This window comes from Sinocyclocheilus grahami, unplaced genomic scaffold, assembly GCF_001515645.1.
Source record: "Sinocyclocheilus grahami isolate Dianchi unplaced genomic scaffold, SAMN03320097.WGS_v1.1 scaffold2590.1, whole genome shotgun sequence".
In the NCBI taxonomy this organism is placed as follows: Eukaryota; Metazoa; Chordata; class Actinopteri; order Cypriniformes; family Cyprinidae; genus Sinocyclocheilus; species Sinocyclocheilus grahami.
In genome coordinates, this window is record NW_015507769.1 from 1 (window position 1) to 20,791 (window position 20,791).

General features: G+C 36.3%; 1 pseudogene; it reads right to left on the reverse strand.

Annotated features, from left to right (window-relative positions):
- Nucleotides 1-1,579: 1,579 nt before the first annotated feature.
- The window catches only part of LOC107575357 (uncharacterized), a 38,992-nt pseudogene continuing 19,780 nt past the window's right edge, over nt 1,580-20,791 (reverse strand).

A 20,791-nucleotide genomic window follows, 5' to 3' on the forward strand; every position in this document is an offset into this window, starting at 1 on the left:
TTACAGTAAACTTTTATGCATTTGAACTGAATTAAAAGCTTGAAACAGCAGCTTACACTTTCTGCTTTTATTTCAATTGAGTAAATATTGTGAAAGTGTCTTTCTTTGGTTTATTGTCTGACATTCAGCAGTTATATAACTACAAAACATCCTATTTAACAAATACCGCTGTAATGCTTAAATATCGGAAAAAAGAAGAACTGTATCGCTCAGGCTTTTAGACATGAACACTTATCATATGATCCTCAACAGTGGTGACAATAATTATTCATACTGCAGTGCATGATGGGAGTTTTTACTATGGTGTTACCCAGCATGCATTGCAGCATGAAGCATTTTGTTGATCGTCACCATTGTTGAACTTCAAATGCTGGTTCTTGATGTCTGTGTGTGTGTCTCATTAATTCTAGAGTTCAATATTTATATGCATTATGACTTAATTCATTCAAAATAACTATTAGAGCAACACTTTCATTGCATGCTGTAGTTTTCGGATGGTAACAGGTTTGCTCCCCGACGACTAGTGCTTCACATGAAAAAAACTAACAACTGTACACTGCACAGTACTGATCTCACGACTTTACAACATAACATGCGTTGCTGCAGAGAGAGATCTAACACAAGAAGTCAAGGGTCAAGAGCCCAACTAAAGCAAAAAAGCTTGAAAAAGCAGTTTACACTTTCTGCTTTTATTTCAATTGAGTAAATATTGTGAAAGTGTCTTTCTTTGGTTTATTGTCTGACATTCAGCAGTTATATAACTACAAAACATCCTATTTAACAAATACCACTGTAATGCTTAAATCTCGGAAAAAAGAAGAACCGTATCGCTCAGGCTTTTAGATATGAACACTTATCATATGATCCTCAACAGTGGTGACAATAATTATTCATGCTGCAGTGCATGATGGGAGTTTTTACGATGGTGTTACCCAGCATGCATTGCAGCATGAAGCATTTTGTTGATCATCACCATTGTTGAGATTCATATGCTGGTCCTTGATGTCTGTGTGTGTGTCTCATTAATACTAGAGTTCAATATTGATATGCATTATGACTTAATTCATTCAAAATAACTATTAGAGCAACACTTCATTGCATGCTGTAGTTTCGGATGGTAACAGGTTTGCTCCCCGACGACTATCGCTTCACATGAAAAAAAAACTAACAGCTGTCTACTGCACAGCACCAATCTCACGGCTTTACATCACTACATGTATGGCTGCAGAGTGAGATCTAACACAAGAAGTCAAGGGTCAAGAGCACAACTAAAGCAAACACTGATCTGCATGATGGTGCCATCATTTTAACCAATAAAACATCAACATCTGATCCTCTGTAATTCTCAATAACAGCAGGTGCACTTTCATTGCATGCACTCAATAACAGCAGGTGTTCATCACTAATGCACAATCATCATTTAATTAGTCACTTAATTATCTCATCAACTTTAACTCTTTGAGGACTTGGGATTTGACTCTAGACTTGCTTGTGACTTGAAAGGAATGACTTGGTTCCTCCTCTGGTGAAATCAGCTGCTGAGTTCATGGGTGGAATAAACATATGGCAGGACTTTTACTTTCTGACCCCTGGATTGTCCACCTCTGACCGCCTCCCAACTTCTCCTTTGAAGTGCTGCTGGGGAGCTTTCAATGCAGTCCATACACTGAGCTTTCCCAGGAACCTTTCCTGACCTGATGCAGTCCATCAGAGTTTCCTCCACAGCCTCAATCTCCTCTGTAGACCACTTTCTCCGTGAGTTCTTGGAAGATCCTGAATAAAATAAGAGGAATTAGTCATTGTGATCGAGTTAAAAGTGACTCATAACAAAAATATAAAAAAAAAACACACAGTCTTCAGTTTGTCTTTAATTGTTTTACAGTTTTATACACACATTTTTGCTAAAATCTAGTTAGCATGGTTAAAATCTGTAAATGCTTGCATGTTTACATGCATGTCACCTAGTAACAATGGGAACAAAAATGCGGTAACACTTCACGGTAAGGGTACATGAATTACCATGAATTAATGCATTAATTAATGTGTGAATTATGCATTACTTCATGCATTAATATCTCATGAATTATCAGGAACTAACATGAGTTCAAAGTCTTTCATTCATGACTTCATGGATGAACAACACCTTAATTGAGACATTAAGTAAGGTGAGTACATCATCATGATTTATGATTTATTACGCATGATCATAAAGTTTTCTTTGTTCACAAAAAAAACAAGGTCTTTACTATCCATTGTGGATAAAGCTATGGTTATGGTACATGATTCAAAAAAGCATTATTTCATGCATGTAAAACTACTTGAATTATTAAAGGAATATACAAAAATCCACGTTACCTCATGCATGCATACAGGCTAGAACAGTATATCAATTAATGTGAGACATCATTAACTAAGCATTAGCTTCTCATGACTTCATCGTGTGTGTGGCCCCTCAACTAAAGTGGTGACTTCACATACCATGAACTTCAAGTGCCTGTATATCCTCCTGACAACCAGAAGAACTTTTTTTGTTGTTGTGAATTTAGTATTTTGTCATGTCATCATGTTGTTTAGAGCATAAGAAAAATGAAAAAAAAAAAAAGATATTTAATTCATATGTTATGCCATGTCCTCTGTAGAGGACATTGGGACTTTCAAAAGTCCTGTTTTAAAAAAAATAAAAATAAAAAGACACGAATAAACATGGAAAGGCAAAAAACAGTGTGATTTCTGTTTTAATCACAAATTAATTTTCATTTTTTATACCAAACTTTATATAAAGATGATTCTCAACTATGTTATGAAAGATATTTTTAGGTGAAATAAACATCATGATGCTTTGCCACAAGCAGGAACTGGGAGAGCAACTACGGATGCGATATTCTTGGTAGTCATTAGTGGCAGCGTCATCAGCATAATGGTATTGTTGCAACATCATGATAATTCGTATGTATTTTATGTAAAATGTGGGTCTATAAAACGTATATTTACGTACGTTTTTACAGGCACTAAAACATACAATACTGATGTATTTTCAGCCTGTAAGCGTACAAATACTTACGTATTTTCAGCATTTAAACGTACAAAACTGACGTATTGACGACACCTAAAAATTAATCCTTATGAATATTGAAATAGCGGCATTAATGTTATTAGTTTTTAGTTGTCATATGAATTACTATGGAACGATATTCCGGACAATTTTCAAATAGAATAGCAAATTGTATTTTCAATTGCGTTTTCAATATGTGGACGCATAAATTGTGACATAATCCAAATGCAATTGCAAATCCTGCATTAGCGTTTGCATTTTCGCTTTCGCGAAGCGTTTTTGTGAATAGTTGTTGTTTTAGTTGCCTCTTGACCCTTGAATTTTTTAATTTAAGCTTCTCTTTGGTTGGCACAATTGTGTGTATTAAACACATGTGTGATGGCAAAAAACTTAAGGTAAACTCATGTCACGTGTCAGTCTCTGATTGCAATTTATCTAAAACTGTGGAGCTTTTATGATTTCTATGTTGTTGCTTATGAAATGATAACATTTCATTTTGTTGTGATTTCTGCTGCTAGCTTGTTTCCAAGAATATGCCTACATAATGTTAAACACGACTTCCTCTAACCAGTTAGACTTTATTATCTAAAACAGAATTAATGTTTAGATGTTTTTTTTCTTCTTCAACTTACCGTTTTTGTGAATAGTTGTTGCTTTAGTTGCCTCTTGACCCTTGAATTTTTAAATTAAAATTTATTTTTGGTTGGCACAATTGTGTGTATTAAACACATGTGTGATGGCAAGAAACTTAAGGTAAACTCATGTCACGTGTCAGAGTCTCTGATTGCAATTTATCTAAAACTGTGGAGCTTTTATGATTTCTATGTTGTTGCAGTAATGTGAGATAACAATGTGAGAAAATCTTTGTAAGTGATTTTTATAAATATGGCTCATAAAGAGGTTTCAATTCTGGCACTCATAGACATGAAGAATCAGCATGTGAATCTCAGCAATGGTGACAAAATATTCTGATAATGTTTATGTGATTTTTGAACGTGACAAAACAAGTCAGTAAAAAGTCACAACTAAAAATAAAAGCAAATAGTAAAAATAAAAGAAAATACTAAGACAATGCAGCTGCTTTATTTATTCGTGTCGCAATGCATGCTGGGAGCCATGGATGAATTATGATTGGTGCACTCAGAATGCACTGCAGCATGAATCTGTCTGATTCTGGTCAACATTGTTGAGATTCATATGCTGATTCTTGATGTTGGTGTGTCTAAACAGTACAAAGTGTTTTTAAAGCTCTTCATATTATTTCATTATGTGCAATTGTGATCAATAACATACTATATTACTCATTATCACTGATGACATTAGTAAACCTGGTACAACATGACAACCATGTCATTATCAAAAAATCAGCCAATATAATTTAAACCCATCTTCTCTTGGTTTTTCTTACTATAACCAATGTGTTTCATAAACACAGTTACAGCAACCAGTGAAAAACTAATGTTAATAAAGTCAAGGGTCAAGAGCCCAACTAAAGCAAACACTTATCTCCACAATGGTGACTTCAATTTGTCTTATTAAGAATTAACAGAGATTTAGATGTTAATGTTTATTGAAAATAAGAGGGAGCCATAGATGAATTATGATTGGTGCACCCAGAATGCACTGCAGCATGAATCTGTCTGATGCTGGTCACTATTGTTGAGATTCTTATGCTGACTCTTGATGTCTGTGTGTCAAAACAGTACAGACGTTCTAAACTGCTGTGCACTATTTTTTAAAGCTGTTCATATTATTTCATTGTGCAGTTGTGTTCAACAACAAACAATACTGCTCATTACCACTGATGACATCAGTAAACCTGCTACAACATGATAACTACATCATTTTCAAAAATCTGCCAAAATGATCTAAACCCATTTTCTCTAGTCCTGTCTTACTATAACCAATATGTTTCATAAACACAGTTACAGCAACCAGAGCAAAATTAATGTTAATTAGTCAAGGGTCAAGAGCACAACTAAAGCAAACACGTATCTCCACAATGGTGACTTCAAATTGTCTTATTAAGAATGAACAGAGATTTAGATGTTAATGTTTATTGAAAATAAGAAATTTTTAGACGCATGACAAACAAAAAGTCAAACTGGTTAGTAATGTGTGAAGCTGGTGATGCTGTTTGTGGAGATGATTAATCATCTTCTGCTGAGATCTTGAGAGATTTAATGTCTTCTCTTATTTCAGTATTTCATCTAAGGCTGTGGCTGAAGTCAGTTGTAGTTCTTGTGTTTCTCTTTTCTTCAGTGATTCTGCTTGTTAACAGCAGCTGTTCATCACTAATGCTCAATCATCATTTAATTAATCGCTTAATTATCTCATTAACTTGAACACCGCTTCAGTGTTACTTTAACACTCTTTTAGAGTGGGACCATATATGCTCCGAGCAGTGTTAATTTAACACGTTTCATGCATAACAAGAATATGTTAGAGCTTGCACAGAAAGAGTATGTTAGTGTTTCTTAGCATTACAAAGCATGCATCTGCTGTAAAGCTCGACTACAAAGCATGCATATGCTGTAAAGCTTCTTTTCCAGCTATGGTTATGGTTAGTTCATGCATGCAATACAAATCATACATATGCTGTAGTTAGTTGAGTTGAGATAATTCATACAACACAAAGCATGCATATTGTGCATATGCTGCATTTACTAGAACTGAGCTAGTTCATGCTTGCAATAGAAAGCATGCATATGCTGTAAAAGTTCAATACAAAGGTTGCATATGCTGTAAAACTTGAATTCAAAGAAATGCATATGCTGTAAATCTTCTTTTCCAGTGAGAGTTATTTCATGCATGCAAAATAAAGCATGCATATGCTGTAAAGCTTCAATTCAAATAATGCATATTCTGTAAAGGTTCAATTCAAAGAATGCATATTCCCTAAATCTGCATATACAATGTTCTCAGGTGTTAGAGGTTTCATGCATAACAAGAATATGTTAGAGCTTGCACAGAAAGAGTATGTTAGTGTTTCTTAGCATTACAAAGCATGCATCTGCTGTAAAGCTCGACTACAAAGCATGCATATGCTGTAAAGCTTCTTTTCCAGCTATGGTTATGGTTAGTTCATGCATGCAATACAAATCATACATATGCTGTAGTTAGTTGAGTTGAGATAATTCATACAACACAAAGCATGCATATTGTGCATATGCTGCATTTACTAGAACTGAGCTAGTTCATGCTTGCAATAGAAAGCATGCATATGCTGTAAAAGTTCAATACAAAGGTTGCATATGCTGTAAAACTTGAATTCAAAGAAATGCATATGCTGTAAATCTTCTTTTCCAGTGAGAGTTATTTCATGCATGCAAAATAAAGCATGCATATGCTGTAAAGCTTCAATTCAAATAATGCATATTCTGTAAAGGTTCAATTCAAAGAATGCATATTCCCTAAATCTGCATATACAATGTTCTCAGGTGTTAGAGGTTTCATGCATAACAAGAATATGTTAGAGCTTGCACAGAAAGAGTATGTTAGTGTTTCTTAGCATTACAAAGCATGCATCTGCTGTAAAGCTCGACTACAAAGCATGCATATGCTGTAAAGCTTCTTTTCCAGCTATGGTTATGGTTAGTTCATGCATGCAATACAAATCATACATATGCTGTAGTTAGTTGAGTTGAGATAATTCATACAACACAAAGCATGCATATTGTGCATATGCTGCATTTACTAGAACTGAGCTAGTTCATGCTTGCAATAGAAAGCATGCATATGCTGTAAAAGTTCAATACAAAGGTTGCATATGCTGTAAAACTTGAATTCAAAGAAATGCATATGCTGTAAATCTTCTTTTCCAGTGAGAGTTATTTCATGCATGCAAAATAAAGCATGCATATGCTGTAAAGCTTCAATTCAAATAATGCATATTCTGTAAAGGTTCAATTCAAAGAATGCATATTCCCTAAATCTGCATATACAATGTTCTCAGGTGTTAGAGGTTTCATGCATAACAAGAATATGTTAGAGCTTGCACAGAAAGAGTATGTTAGTGTTTCTTAGCATTACAAAGCATGCATCTGCTGTAAAGCTCGACTACAAAGCATGCATATGCTGTAAAGCTTCTTTTCCAGCTATGGTTATGGTTAGTTCATGCATGCAATACAAATCATACATATGCTGTAGTTAGTTGAGTTGAGATAATTCATACAACACAAAGCATGCATATTGTGCATATGCTGCATTTACTAGAACTGAGCTAGTTCATGCTTGCAATAGAAAGCATGCATATGCTGTAAAAGTTCAATACAAAGGTTGCATATGCTGTAAAACTTGAATTCAAAGAAATGCATATGCTGTAAATCTTCTTTTCCAGTGAGAGTTATTTCATGCATGCAAAATAAAGCATGCATATGCTGTAAAGCTTCAATTCAAATAATGCATATTCTGTAAAGGTTCAATTCAAAGAATGCATATTCCCTAAATCTGCATATACAATGTTCTCAGGTGTTAGAGGTTTCATGCATAACAAGAATATGTTAGAGCTTGCACAGAAAGAGTATGTTAGTGTTTCTTAGCATTACAAAGCATGCATCTGCTGTAAAGCTCGACTACAAAGCATGCATATGCTGTAAAGCTTCTTTTCCAGCTATGGTTATGGTTAGTTCATGCATGCAATACAAATCATACATATGCTGTAGTTAGTTGAGTTGAGATAATTCATACAACACAAAGCATGCATATTGTGCATATGCTGCATTTACTAGAACTGAGCTAGTTCATGCTTGCAATAGAAAGCATGCATATGCTGTAAAAGTTCAATACAAAGGTTGCATATGCTGTAAAACTTGAATTCAAAGAAATGCATATGCTGTAAATCTTCTTTTCCAGTGAGAGTTATTTCATGCATGCAAAATAAAGCATGCATATGCTGTAAAGCTTCAATTCAAATAATGCATATTCTGTAAAGGTTCAATTCAAAGAATGCATATTCCCTAAATCTGCATATACAATGTTCTCAGGTGTTAGAGGTTTCATGCATAACAAGAATATGTTAGAGCTTGCACAGAAAGAGTATGTTAGTGTTTCTTAGCATTACAAAGCATGCATCTGCTGTAAAGCTCGACTACAAAGCATGCATATGCTGTAAAGCTTCTTTTCCAGCTATGGTTATGGTTAGTTCATGCATGCAATACAAATCATACATATGCTGTAGTTAGTTGAGTTGAGATAATTCATACAACACAAAGCATGCATATTGTGCATATGCTGCATTTACTAGAACTGAGCTAGTTCATGCTTGCAATAGAAAGCATGCATATGCTGTAAAAGTTCAATACAAAGGTTGCATATGCTGTAAAACTTGAATTCAAAGAAATGCATATGCTGTAAATCTTCTTTTCCAGTGAGAGTTATTTCATGCATGCAAAATAAAGCATGCATATGCTGTAAAGCTTCAATTCAAATAATGCATATTCTGTAAAGGTTCAATTCAAAGAATGCATATTCCCTAAATCTGCATATACAATGTTCTCAGGTGTTAGAGGTTTCATGCATAACAAGAATATGTTAGAGCTTGCACAGAAAGAGTATGTTAGTGTTTCTTAGCATTACAAAGCATGCATCTGCTGTAAAGCTCGACTACAAAGCATGCATATGCTGTAAAGCTTCTTTTCCAGCTATGGTTATGGTTAGTTCATGCATGCAATACAAATCATACATATGCTGTAGTTAGTTGAGTTGAGATAATTCATACAACACAAAGCATGCATATTGTGCATATGCTGCATTTACTAGAACTGAGCTAGTTCATGCTTGCAATAGAAAGCATGCATATGCTGTAAAAGTTCAATACAAAGGTTGCATATGCTGTAAAACTTGAATTCAAAGAAATGCATATGCTGTAAATCTTCTTTTCCAGTGAGAGTTATTTCATGCATGCAAAATAAAGCATGCATATGCTGTAAAGCTTCAATTCAAATAATGCATATTCTGTAAAGGTTCAATTCAAAGAATGCATATTCCCTAAATCTGCATATACAATGTTCTCAGGTGTTAGAGGTTTCATGCATAACAAGAATATGTTAGAGCTTGCACAGAAAGAGTATGTTAGTGTTTCTTAGCATTACAAAGCATGCATCTGCTGTAAAGCTCGACTACAAAGCATGCATATGCTGTAAAGCTTCTTTTCCAGCTATGGTTATGGTTAGTTCATGCATGCAATACAAATCATACATATGCTGTAGTTAGTTGAGTTGAGATAATTCATACAACACAAAGCATGCATATTGTGCATATGCTGCATTTACTAGAACTGAGCTAGTTCATGCTTGCAATAGAAAGCATGCATATGCTGTAAAAGTTCAATACAAAGGTTGCATATGCTGTAAAACTTGAATTCAAAGAAATGCATATGCTGTAAATCTTCTTTTCCAGTGAGAGTTATTTCATGCATGCAAAATAAAGCATGCATATGCTGTAAAGCTTCAATTCAAATAATGCATATTCTGTAAAGGTTCAATTCAAAGAATGCATATTCCCTAAATCTGCATATACAATGTTCTCAGGTGTTAGAGGTTTCATGCATAACAAGAATATGTTAGAGCTTGCACAGAAAGAGTATGTTAGTGTTTCTTAGCATTACAAAGCATGCATCTGCTGTAAAGCTCGACTACAAAGCATGCATATGCTGTAAAGCTTCTTTTCCAGCTATGGTTATGGTTAGTTCATGCATGCAATACAAATCATACATATGCTGTAGTTAGTTGAGTTGAGATAATTCATACAACACAAAGCATGCATATTGTGCATATGCTGCATTTACTAGAACTGAGCTAGTTCATGCTTGCAATAGAAAGCATGCATATGCTGTAAAAGTTCAATACAAAGGTTGCATATGCTGTAAAACTTGAATTCAAAGAAATGCATATGCTGTAAATCTTCTTTTCCAGTGAGAGTTATTTCATGCATGCAAAATAAAGCATGCATATGCTGTAAAGCTTCAATTCAAATAATGCATATTCTGTAAAGGTTCAATTCAAAGAATGCATATTCCCTAAATCTGCATATACAATGTTCTCAGGTGTTAGAGGTTTCATGCATAACAAGAATATGTTAGAGCTTGCACAGAAAGAGTATGTTAGTGTTTCTTAGCATTACAAAGCATGCATCTGCTGTAAAGCTCGACTACAAAGCATGCATATGCTGTAAAGCTTCTTTTCCAGCTATGGTTATGGTTAGTTCATGCATGCAATACAAATCATACATATGCTGTAGTTAGTTGAGTTGAGATAATTCATACAACACAAAGCATGCATATTGTGCATATGCTGCATTTACTAGAACTGAGCTAGTTCATGCTTGCAATAGAAAGCATGCATATGCTGTAAAAGTTCAATACAAAGGTTGCATATGCTGTAAAACTTGAATTCAAAGAAATGCATATGCTGTAAATCTTCTTTTCCAGTGAGAGTTATTTCATGCATGCAAAATAAAGCATGCATATGCTGTAAAGCTTCAATTCAAATAATGCATATTCTGTAAAGGTTCAATTCAAAGAATGCATATTCCCTAAATCTTCATTTGCAGCTAGAGTTAGTTCATGCATGCAATGTTAGAAGTACAGCATGCACTTTGTAAAGGTGTTTAGAGGCTTCATGCATAACAAAAATATGTTCACAGAAAGAGAATATTAGTATTTCTAAGCATTATAAAGCATGCATATGCTGTAAAACTTGAATACAAAACATGTATATGCTGTAAAGCTTCTTTTCCAGCTATAGTTAGTTTATGCATGCAGTACAAAGCATGCATATGCTGTATTTACTTGCGTTGAGTTAGTTCATACATTGAAAGCAATGTGTATGCTTTATTTACTAGAGTTGAGTTAGTTCATGCATGCAATGCAAAAACATGCATATGCTGTAGTTAGTTGAGTTGAGTTAGTTCATGCATGCAATAAATATAATGCATATGCTGTAGTTAGTTGAGCTGAGATCTGAGAAGTTCATGCTTGCAATAGAAAGCATACATATGCTGTAAAACTTCAATACAAAGCATGTATATTGTGTAAATCTTCAATTCAAAGAATGCATATGTTGTTAATTTTCTTTTGCAGTGAGAGTTATTCCATGTATGCATGACAAAGCATGCAAATGCTGTAGTTAACTGAGTTGAGATAGTTGGAGGCTAAACAAAATCCTACTGACCTTAATGTATATCGATCACTCCTCTCTTCATTCTCTGCTAATGTCTCCACTGATAAAAGGACATACTATCACAACAAAATGAACAATTCACCTAACTCTCGCATTCTCTCTAAAATATTTCCCTCCCTCCTTTGTCCTCCTCCTCCCCTTCATCAACTCTAACAGCTGATGACTTTGCCACATTCTTCATTAATACAATTACAAACCTCAGTGCACAATTTGCCACACCACAAACTGTCAAACACATCTTACCAGCAAACATACACTCGTTTTCATCCTTCTCTCCACTCTCTGAGGCAGAAGTCTCTAAACTCATCCTTTCCAATCATCCTACTACTTGTCGCTTGATTGTGTGTGTGTGTGTGTGTGTTTATATATATACAAATGTATGACCTCTGAACTTGACTTGAAGGAACTTGTCTCTAAATATGTTGATTATTTTAATGACTTTAGAACTCCTACACAATATTAAAAAATGTCTTGGGAAAAGGACATGGGGTTAGATATTTCAGAAGATAACTGAACTAAGGCCCTACAAGGTATTAGTTCTTGTTCCATTAATTCTAATTTTCAGTTGATTCAGTATAAAGTTGTCCATAGATTACACTACTCGCATACCAAATGACATTCTATTTATCCCTCTGTGTCACCTAGTAGGAACTGATTGCATTCACAGCTGTCTCCAATCAGGAGGACTATAAAAGACACACAAACACACTCACATCATGAATTGTTCCACTGTTTATGGACATTACTGAGTGTGTTTCTTTGTTTTGCCTTGCCTTGCCCTGTTTTTGGACCTTGGTTAGTGTTAGGGTTAGCTGTTTGCTGCCTGCCCTGACCATTGCCTGTATTGGATTACTCTTTTTGCCTTGCCCTGGATATAGTTGTTTGATGGTGTTGGACCCTGCCTGTCTTGACCATGATCTGTTAAATAATTAAATGTTTTTTTGTTGGTTACTGTATTTCCATATTTTAGACTGCATTATTGCTTTATTGTTTGTAACAATTTAATTTGGTTTAGCTGTTTTTATATAATTGTGCTAATTCAATTGTTGCATTTGTTTTGCCTTATTCGAGTGTTATTGGTTCCTTTTCCCATTGTTTTTATTTTTCCTATTATCTGGCTGAGATTTTTTTTCCCCTCAGCATCACTGAAACTCTATACTGCATTTGCATAGTTTCGTTCTTTTTATTATACACAGTAAATTCCCGAGTGTTAAATTAACACTGCTCGGAGCATATATGGTCCCACTCTAAAAGAGTGTTAAAGTAACACTGAAGCAGTGTTAAAGTTAATGAGATAATTAAGTGATTAATTAAGTGCTGATTGAGCATTAGTGATGAACAGCTGCTGTTAACAAGCAGAATCACTGAAGAAAAGAGAAACACAAGAACTACAACACATTGGAGTTGTTAACACAACTACAAGACATTAAATCCCTCAAGATCTCAGCAGAAGATGATTGAACAACTCTACAAACAGCATCACCAGCTTCACACATTACTAACCAGTTAGACTTTATTATCTAAAACAGAATTAATGTTTAGATGTTTTTTTTCTTCTTCAACTTAGCGTTTTTGTGAATAGTTGTTGTTTTAGTTGCCTCTTGACCCTTGAATTTTTAAATTAAAATTTATTTTTGGTTGGCACAATTGTGTGTATTAAACACATGTGTGATGGCAAAAAACTTAAGGTAAACTCATGTCACGTGTCAGAGTCTCTGATTGCAATTTATCTAAAACTGTGGAGCTTTTATGATTTCTATGTTGTTGCAGTAATGTGAGATAACAATGTGAGAAAATCTTTGTAAGTGATTTTTATAAATATGGCTCATAAAGAGGTTTCAATTCTGGCACTCATAGACATGAAGAATCAGCATGTGAGTCTCAGCAATGGTGACAAAATATTCTGATAATGTTTATGTGATTTTTGAACGTGACAAAACAAGTCAGTAAAAAGTCACAACTAAAAATAAAAGCAAATAGTAAAAATAAAAGAAAATACTTAGACAATGCAGCTGCATAATTTATTCATGTCACAATGCATGCTGGGAGCCATAGATGAATTATGATTGGTGCACCCAGAATGCACTGCAGCATGAATCTGTCTGATGCTGGTCACTATTGTTGAGATTCTTATGCTGATTCTTGATGTCTGTGTGTCAAAACAGTACAGACGTTCTAAACTGCTGTGCACTATTTTTAAAGCTGTTCATATTATTTCATTGTGCAGTTGTGTTCAACAACAAACAATACTGCTCATTACCACTGATGACATCAGTAAACCTGCTACAACATGATAACTACATCATTTTCAAAAATCTGCCAAAATGATCTAAACCCATTTTCTCTAGTCCTGTCTTACTATAACCAATATGTTTCATAAACACAGTTACAGCAACCAGAGCAAAATTAATGTTAATTAGTCAAGGGTCAAGAGCACAACTAAAGCAAACACGTATCTCCACAATGGTGACTTCAAATTGTCTTATTAAGAATGAACAGAGATTTAGATGTTAATGTTTATTGAAAATAAGAAATTTTTAGACGCATGACAAACAAAAAGTCAAACTGGTTAGTAATGTGTGAAGCTGGTGATGCTGTTTGTGGAGATGATTAATCATCTTCTGCTGAGATCTTGAGAGATTTAATGTCTTCTCTTATTTCAGTATTTCATCTAAGGCTGTGGCTGAAGTCAGTTGTAGTTCTTGTGTTTCTCTTTTCTTCAGTGATTCTGCTTGTTAACAGCAGCTGTTCATCACTAATGCTCAATCATCATTTAATTAATCGCTTAATTATCTCATTAACTTGAACACCGCTTCAGTGTTACTTTAACACTCTTTTAGAGTGGGACCATATATGCTCCGAGCAGTGTTAATTTAACACATGGGAATTTACTGTGTACCTACGTATAAACATGAGACCAGGCTGTATTGTTGGGAATCCCTCTGCATCTTCAGCAGGTACCTCAGGGTCATGAGCGTTTCGTCCTTAACCTGTACACTTCACCTGAGCGGGGCAGCAAAGACAAGATCAGCCTTCACCTGCAGAAGGATTCCACTTACGAACTCTCATCGACTACAACCACCTTGAGCTAGTCTCTGCTGCTGCTGCTGCTATCTCCTCAGTCTTGTGGTGGCTTTCCTCAGTCTTTTAGGTTTCAACCCAATCTTCTGTAGGAAGTAGCACTCAGATGTAGCTGGGAAGCCGCGGCAGCCAACTTCGATAGGAAACAACGCTGCATTCCATCCTTTAATAGAAGCTTCGTCAATCAGGTCTTGATACTTAGCCTTCTTTAACGCATGAGAGATGGCTAGCATGTCCTCCCATGGCACAGTCAACTCGACTACTATGATGGTTTTTGTGCTCCTGGACAGAAGAACCATATCTGGTCTAAGTGTAGTCACTACGACCTCTTCTGATAAGACAAGCTTCTTTTTAAGATCAATTTGCATCTCCCAGTCGGATGCTTGATACAAAATAGAGGGCAAAGAACTATCAGTTCTCCTTGATTTGGGAAACGTTTCTCCTTGCTTTAGAAAAATGACCCCTCTGGGTGGTAGTGTCTTGTGTTCATTGGCTTTAATCCTTTGTAAATCTGTCCATTTTTCTTTATGCAAAATATGTGTAAAATGTCCATAAACAAGTTTTTCCATTATATACAATATATCTATAAACTGTATCAATTTGCGTATTAATGTGTTTTTGGGGCAACATAGAATGAACAAAAAAGTGAAATAATGTGTGCAATAATTAGCAAGATTTTCATAATAATATTTAATATTAATTTGGAATATTGATATATAATTTTTTTCTCTATTCATTTGTTATCTCCCAAAATGTAAGATTTAAGTCCTGGTGTCCTGTTTCACAACAGAAGCTCATATTTTGATTTGAAACCACATAACATTTTCCTGAGATGTTGATTTATGACAAACAGTTTGAAAAGTAGTCAGATTTAAATGATAATTACAAAATATTTGCATATTTCCATAAGGGTGTTACACTTTATTACTAAATTAATGTCAGCCATTTTTAAAGACCATGGAGAGGGAGTGGTCATGGTGAAACATCCAATCATTTTATATCTCTGAAAAGCCCTGAATGTGCTCTGTACAGGAAATCCAGATTTAAAACTGTGACATGCAACGTCTCAGAGAAATTGCTAAAACATAATGTCCTCTACAGAGGACAAAACTCCATAGCTGGTAGTCAGGAGGTAAAAATTAAACCATCATTTTTTTCTTTTTCTTTAAGATAGCTCAAGCTTTAGCCTCCTGTTCACAAAAACCCCTGCAACTAACATAGAATTCTGTTTTCTGCACTCTATACCCTACAAAGGACAAGCTTGTATATGTACTGCTGTGTTTGTGCCATTTGTTTGATCAGTTTATTTTTGTTCAAGATTAAATATTTAAATCCACATCAGTTTCTTGTTACATTAAAAGGTGTCTCCTTACCTTAAAAAAGACCGAGCTGTTTGTTTCATCTTTTTTTTGTAAATCCTTTATGGTTTTGTAAACCAGCTTTATGGTTTTGTAAAGAGTTTTCAGATATACAGGCACTTCAAGTTCATGGTATATGTACTGAATTCCTTCTCAGCTCTTCCCAGGCATTGCTGTTGATTTAACTGGGTTATATTGTTTAAGAAAAAAGCAGAAAGTTTCGATCAAAGTCCCTTTGTGTCCATAGTACATTGTGTGCAAAAGCTTGAACTTTCATGTTCATATTCATGTCATTTCACACTCATGCCATCATTAATAACACACTGTTTATCAGTATTCTAAAGGACCAAGTCACCACTTTAGTTGAGGGGCCACAAACATGACGAAGTCATGAGAAGCTAATGCTTAGTTAATGATGACTACTGTATTTTTCCTGTCTTTAGTTATCGCCCTGCAATCAGTTTCACCAGAGACGAATTGCAGGACATTCGGCAGTACACACCACCCGATATTTCACCGGTTTTCGACTATTCTGATGTTTTGCTGGACATTGTAGTCGGTGGAGCTGCTGTGCTGATCAAGCGCTTCAGGACGCGCAGACTGGGGAAGCGAGCCGGCATGCTCATGAAGCTAAGGCAGCGCGGATTCAGAATGCCGTTGCCGAGTATCCATCTGGCCAACCTCCCCTCTCTACCCAACAAAACAGACGAACTCCTTCTGCTCTCCCCGACAAATAAGGATTTTTCAAACTCTGCTGCTCTGTGTTTCACGGAAACCTGGCTGAAAGACGCCATTCCGGACAGTGCGTTGAGTCTCCCGGGCTTTCAGCTGTTCAGAGCAGATCGCGACGCAGAGTCAACGGGGAAATCACGTGGCGGCGGGACATATTTTTACATCAATGAGAGGTGGTGTACAGATGTAACCGTGTTAAAGAAGATGTGCTGTTCAGATCTAGAAGCGCTCTTCATTAACTGCAAGCTGTTCTATTCGCCGCGGGAGTTTTGTTCGTTCATTCTCGTCAGTGTCTACATTCCTCCGCAAGCACACGTGAGCTCCGCTTTACAGAAACTCTCTGATCTGATCACAGAGACAGAACAACAACACCTGGACTCTGTTTTAATCATTCTCGGGGACTTTAATAAAGCCAGTCTCTCCCGTGAACTGCCAAAATACAGACTGCACATCACATGTCCCACCAGAGACAGTAATATATTGGATCACTGTTACACCACAATAAAGAATGCATATCACTCTGTTCCACGGGCAGCTTTGGGACTCTCTAATCACTGTTTAGTTAATCTAATACCGACCTACAGGTAGAAACTGAAATCAGCTAAACCTGTATTAAGGACCGTAAAAAGATGGACTAATGCACTGCACAGAAGACTCCACCTCCTCCCGGCGACCAGGAGATTATGCTGTCCCCGGACAGCGTGAGGAGATCCCTCAGCAGGATCAATGCACGCAAAGCTCCGGGTTCTGACAACATTCCTTGGCATGCACTGAGAGACTGTGCAGTGGAACTCACTGATGTCTTCACAGACATTTTCAACATCTCGCTAAGCCAGGCTGTTGTCCCCACATGCTTCAAAGCTACCACCATCATTCCAGTCCCGAAGAAGCCGTCTCCATCCTGCTTCAAGGACTTCCGTCCAGTTGCAATTACCCCCATCCTCATGAAATGCTTTGAACGGCTAGTCATGCACCACATCAAGTCTGCCCGCCCCCCCTCCTTGGACCCCTTCCAGTTTGCATATCGGTCCAAACGCTCGACCGATGACGCCATCGCCACTACCCTCCACTCAGCACTCACACACCTGGACAAAAAGACTCATACATCAGAATGCTGTTCATAGACTTCAGTTCAGCATTCAACACAATCATCCCTCAACAGCTCATTCACAAACTGGTCCAGCTGGGGCTCAACACTTCGCTGTGCAACTGGCTGTTGGACTTCCTGACTGGAAGACCTCAGGCAGTACGGGTCGGCAGCAACACATCCAGCACCATCACACTGAACACTGGGGCTTAAATTAAATTATAAATTGTTATCAAAAATTCTGGTAATTCAGTCAATATCTAAAATATGTGCTGGACCTGGGACAAAAATGGACAAAATATTTCAGTATGTCTTGATTAATATGTCTTAATCATAAGTTATTGCATGGGAAATTGGTGAAGTGAACTTTGTATTGGAGAACCTTTCCCTTTCTTTTCATGTTTAAGCCTTCAGTAGCTAAACATTTTAGATACAGGTCTGAAATAGGTCTTGCTCATTAAAAGCTGCACATATGCTCGAATCATATTGGCCTGGGGTGACCAACAGCAACAGATCTAAAAATCAAATCATAAGGGATTTTGTAAATGTTTTTTATCCAATTCTGACATCTCTAGTTGCACTGCAGTCTATAGCAGTTTTGTTGATACTTTAATTAGAGCCATTCACATTTCAATCATACCCCAACACACCCCACAGTGTTTCCTTCTTGACAAATCATGCCACATAATGTAGGGCCCTATGATTTCCGCGATGCAGAAAATGCAGATGGAATCGTGCAATCCAGTCATAAAAACGTAATTTACTGTATAATGTGGAATTTGAGCAGAGGAAGATGATGAGATTCAGAATTTGCCAATGTTTGGATGGATCAAAAAGTAGGTCAGTACAGTTAAATCAAAATGCGATATGGACTAGTGTCTGTGAATATTAAGCCGCAAAAGTACTATTTAAATATGAATCCTAAATGTTCTGCTTGTCTCTGTGTGAATGAATAGTGCAGGCGCGTGGTTTCGTTTGCTACACACATACTGAAGCGCAGCTGACGCTAACAGCATTTCTGCCCCTGCTGCCTCAATATATGAGCACATGAACACATAAACATAACCTCTAGAACTGCTCTGAGAGTCCATTTGTAAGCATTTGACCATTTCATTTGGTGGAAAACTATCATCATATCATATATAAACAGAAACCTAAAGGTCTTCACGGCAACCCGTCAAAGAAGGCTTTCTAACTTGAAGAAACTGTGACAGAAATATTACTTCATGTAATGATAGTACTACTATGTAGCGTCTGGACCAATCAAACACACAATATATATTTTGTTTTTATATTTAACAAATACTCTGTAACCCCCCTCAGTTAACAAGCCATATGAGGACCCATGAACCCTTCCCCCCGAAATGCGTAACACCCCAGGAAGCTGAACAGGCCCCTTGTTGCATAGCAACCAACGCTGATATCACTGGGTTTATTGGCCAAAAGAATGCAAAGCAGGGAAAATCCCTGCATGTCCCAGGGCAAGAGGCAGAGTAGAAATTGACTTTTCTACTAATTAATTCATAGTAACCCTTTCCTATACCAACTGTATGTGTGTGTGTGTGTATGTGTATGTGTATGTTAGACCAGTTTATGTGTGTATGTAGGATGTTAGACCAGTTTATGTGTTTATGTAGTATGTTAGACTAGTTTAAGTGTTTATGTAGTTAATAAAACCTTACTTGTATCACACTTGACGTGGTTCATTGTTTGCTCATAACTGGAGTCACTTAATCATGCAGATTTATGCTCCAAGCTTTTGTAGAATTGTACAGTAAGAAAGTTATTTCCTTTAACCAGGAAATTAACGTTCTTAGAATTGACAAGACAGTTGACCCTGAGAGGTCAGCTACAGCGGATCTAAAATATGAATAATTAATTATAACTAGTTATGGTTAATTATTCATATTTCCTCATGAGCTGAGTCGCTACAACTACTACTAATAATACAATTATTATTAAAAAAAAGTTTGTGTGCAGATTCCTATTGAAATTACTTGATTTTGACTGAACTTTCACAGAAAAATGGAAAGTGTGACATACATGTATTTCATAAGACATTTGAAAAACAGCTTACTCTTTGTTGTGTATGGTTCCTCCAAGTCCTTGCCATTCAGCTGCAGTTGTTTATCATTTTTGCCTGTTATAAACATATGAGCACAACTGAGAAGACTTTCAATATCTGCAATATTCAGTAATGGCATAGAATACTGACAATGTTTACCAGTAATTGTGTCACACATGTATTTAACAAAGATTAACAGGTGAAACAACAATGAAAAAAAACATATTTTCACTTCCTTCTCTTCTCAGGATATAAAAATATTAGGGGTGTAATGATTCACTCATTTTCTTGACGCATCGATTACAAACCCTGACGATGCATATGCATCGATCTTGAAACATGATTTTTGAATCGTGAATCGCCGATTTCAGACAGTAACTGATTTAAAACGCTAAGAATCGAATGAATTGTGATTTCTATAGTGATTTAATGCTTTCAAAATATACACACATTAAATGACTACAAGCAGGAATTAATGGAGATCTTGAACAGTGTTCTTGCCTCGCATCTCTCCTTCACGCACTCCACTATTTACTGCCTGTGACTGTCACAGGATTGTGCTCCTGCTCCGTTCGTCTCACTGACACAGCTGATGTGTGATGATCTCTCCTGAGGACTCGTGGCCAGTATAGAGTCTGGACCAATCAGAAACACAATTTTTCATTTGATTTAACAAATCAGTTATTCATTAGATTAACAAATCGTCAAAGATCCCTCACCCAATATACATACTGGGTGCTAGGATGTCTGCGAACGACATCAGGCCCATGGTCACCATGGCAACCAATGCTGATATCACTGGTTTTATTGCCCAAAGGAATGTGGGTAGAAAAAATCCCTACATTTTCCATAGGAAGAGACACAATGCACAGTAAAAATTGACTCTTCTCTAATTAATTCATAGGAAAACCTTTCTTTGAATGAACACACATATCCTTCAGATCATTGTGTATGTTGTCTTTTATATTGTATACTGTTTATGCAGGCTTGTGATGGAACCACTCGTTTCTGTCATCTTACCTATATGTAATCCTACCATGTTTAGTATCTATGAATTTGTCTTCTGATGATCTGAACGAGAGTGTATATTATATGTTGGTACCTATGCAACATATTAGTGTTCTAAGAATCTTTACTAGTTTGTGCACCAACACCCAAGTGAATTACATTTGCAAATTACCATGCCCTCACACAAACGGTCGTAAAACCCTCCAGTAATTGCAACCTCCCGCTTGG